Raw genomic sequence first — 3,848 nt, 5'->3', positions numbered from 1 at the left:
AGATGTTAGTGATGGAGGGATTTAAGCCGTCCTGATGAGATGGATGTTAAAGTTGAAATGCTGACGCTTAAAATAAAAGTCTGGCAGCTATAATCCAGTTTACTGATATTTTCTGCTTTTCCCTCGACTGAAGCTGCTCTCCGGCCTGTTCACACAACTTCTGTCACTTTTGTTTTGTGCAATTAGAAACAATATTTCTTGTGGACATTAAAAGGACTAATACTGAGTAATAAAATGCAGCAAGATACTTCTTTTGTCATTTCTAATCAGTTATTTCATATAAATGATTGTTTGATCGACAGGTAACACTTTATAATAACCATCATTAATGAATGGTAAATGTATAATTTATTAAAACTTAGTCAATAATTATTTCCCTGCTGATAAACAATGAGATGCTTTATGCATCGTTTATCAAACAACTGTAGAGGTTCATCAGGCAACTTTATAATATCATCTAAATAATGTTTACAGATGAACTGCACAGTATTTATTAATCATTTACAAACTATTATAAACATCAGTTGCAACAATTTGTCATTAAATTGTTTATGAAGCAGTTCATTATTTGTTAACAGTGAAATTATTATGAATGAAAGTTGATTTATTAATGATGGTTATTATAAAATATTACAGATGAATATTTCCATTCTGCTATTTCTGAACACTTTTAAAGAGTTTAAATACAAAAGACAAAGTTCAGAGCTACAGAAACGTGTTGCTGACACGCCACAAAAAGAAAAACACTTCAGTATCTTGTTATAACGTGAAAAGTTTGATGCTATAACAAGATGTTTTTACATAATAACAAGACTTTTTCATATTGTGAAATACAAACTGATTAGTAACATTATACAGCAAACACTTCTTGTGACAACTTACTGTTACAAAACATTTCATGTAGTAAAAGATATTTTCATGTTATGAATGATATTTTACATTATCATGTTAAAACATGAACATTTTCATTATAACAATAAACTTTTCACGTTGTAACATGATACTGGACTGTTTGTGTTTTTGTGGCGTGGCGGCAACACGCTGCCGTACGAAACACTACAGGCACTGATAAAAACTATACTTGTGAACGTTGGAGTTATTCTGACTTTAAGATATATTTTGCACACTGAGAGATGGGTTACTTATAATAATTACAATCAGAAAAACCAATCAACACAGTAAAAACTGGGTATCAACATGTATTGTTTATTTATACAGATGACTGATATAGACCAAGGTATCATAACGATTATATAGCACTAACAACACTACAAGATACAGCTATTATATATATATATATATGCATAAAAGCCAACTCAGATTCCTTCACATGTGATTGAAAACAAAAATCACATAATCATCAGAACAAGATTTTATTTTAAGTAGAAAGATTCAAAAATATACCTTCAGTAAAATGTTCAAAGATTACTTGCATACATGTTAAACATGATTTAAAAACATAATGTTATTATACGTTATACATATTATTATTATTATACATCACTATACACAAACTAATACAGAAACTGAGGGGACATCCTTAAAACTATCGTCAGTATTTCTATTATTGTCATTATTAATATTATAACTGTTAGCTATTTATTCCCATGCTATCAATATCAATAACATTATTACATTTAGTTTTCTTTATTGCGACGACCTCTTTTGGAAACACTTTCTAATGAGCGTGATTAATAAATGGTAAATGTATAGTTAATTAAAGTTAAGTTAATAGTTATTCCACTGTTGACAAACAATCAGATGTTTTACAAACCCTTTATTAAGCTCTTGTTTATTGTTACGTGTCAACTGATGTTGATAATACTTTGTGAATGTTAATAAATACTGTGTAGTTCATCTGTAAACATTATTTGGATGGCCATTATAAAGTTGCAACTGATGTTTATCAACATTTACAGTTGTTAATAAAGCATGTTTTGTTAGCAGTGAAATAACTATTAATTAAAGTTTAATTAGCTATAAATGTAATCATTTTTTAATAATGTTATTATGAAGTGTTACCACTCGTTTTATTTATTTTCATATTTTATGTCACCTCTAAACAGCAACAACAACAATACTTCTAATAATCAGATACTAATACTACGACTACTACTACTGGTACTACTATTAATAGTAATAATAACAACAATAATCTGTCTCCATCTTTCTCTCAAGTTCAAATATGTAAAATTTTTCATGAATTGGCCACCACCAGCATATATAATATAATATAATATAATATAATATTGAACATCCTGTATTAAAGATGAAGAGAAATGAGTACTTACATCTACAATAGGTGATAAACCATGATGATGAGTAAGTATGAACACACAGTTTGTTTATTAACTGTCTGTCTGAGCTGAACGCTGCTCTCCTCTTCTGGTCCTCTGGTTCACAGCAACCACAACAACACAGAGGATCACCAGCAGACCAGGGAGCAGTGAGGACCTCACCGTGTAGAGGGTGAAGTCCATCCCAGAGGGCTCTCTGACCTTCAGAAGAGTTTTGGCTGATGACAAACACTGGTAATCTGGGTCAAGAACAGCACACCAGTACTCTCCTGTGTCTTCCAGTGAGACATTAGAGAGAATCAACAAGCCATCATCTTCAGATATGTTCACTCTGCTCTTCAGATCAGAATCAGATGTTAACTTAAATTGACTCAAGAGTCTGCCTTCTGTTCGGTTTGACTTGATGAACCAGTGGTGCCACTTATTCTCTTCCCAACCTCTGCATCTGAAAGTGACATTGTCTCCTTCTGAGAAGAGCTCGACAGCAGGTGGGCCAGGTTTGGGGCACACCACCAGGTCATACCATTGATCATGGTTGTATATTAGACACCTGTATAAACCTGTGTGATTTAACTGAAGCGATGAAAGCACCAGTGAGTAGTTTCTGCCCCCCTCTGAGACACGACGGGAGGTCATCCTATTAAACTTTGTCCAAAGTGGGGGCTGGTCGTCAGTGAACTCAGCGGCAGGGCACCGTAACACAGCTGTCTCTCCCACTGTGTGGAGGATCCTCTCCAGTGGTAGGTCTAACACTACAGGGTGACTGCTGACACACTGCTGTTGGTTCATCACCAGACAGGTGTAAAATCTGATCAGTGTTAACGTGAGGTTATAAATACGAAGTCCTGATGAGGTTTTCACCACTTGGGATCTTCCTTTAACATTGTCCATCACCGATGTTACACTGTCCCCAAAAACTCTTGTCCAAATGTCGTCCGAATATCCAGACTCACTCTTGAGCCACTGGATGTCCAGATTGTCAGCCGCTCCCTCACATGGCAGGTCCACTGTTTCTCCAACTGTCACACGAATATGTTTGTATCTATTTATCGTACTACAAACAATAATAGTGATGTTTTTCTCATATGTCACGTTGCCCCAACACTCCTCTTGGTACTGGCCGGAGTCTGAGTGGGTCAGGTTCTGGATCCTGTAAGAAGAAGTATTGTCTCTGCTGACAACTGACAGTCGTTGTTTCAAGTCTTCAGGTACTGTGGAGTTCTCGGACCAGAGGGCAGAGGTATTCCACAGGACGAGCTTCTCCTCACCAACAAATCTGGAGATCAGGCAGGAGTTGGCCTCCTCCGGGAGACTGAAGTTGTAAGAGTCCTGTTCCTCTGCGATGAAGATACGTTCTTCTGCATGAATGTTGTTGATGAGAGCAAACAGCAGGAAGGAGAGCTCTGTGACTGCAGCCATTCTGCTCTGAGGATGAGCAAACACTGACACCTCTCACCCTATAACCTCTATATCAGCCCTCATCAGCAGCTTGTCGTTTGTGGTTGGAGGAACGTGACTTCTTTATCTCATCATCATAGGAAACGTTGACGC

The sequence above is a fragment of the Pagrus pagrus genome (assembly GCF_965226575.1).
Source record: "Pagrus pagrus genome assembly, chromosome: 4".
Classification (NCBI taxonomy): Eukaryota; Metazoa; Chordata; class Actinopteri; order Spariformes; family Sparidae; genus Pagrus; species Pagrus pagrus.
Note: the sequence above shows the minus strand (reverse complement) of the source record.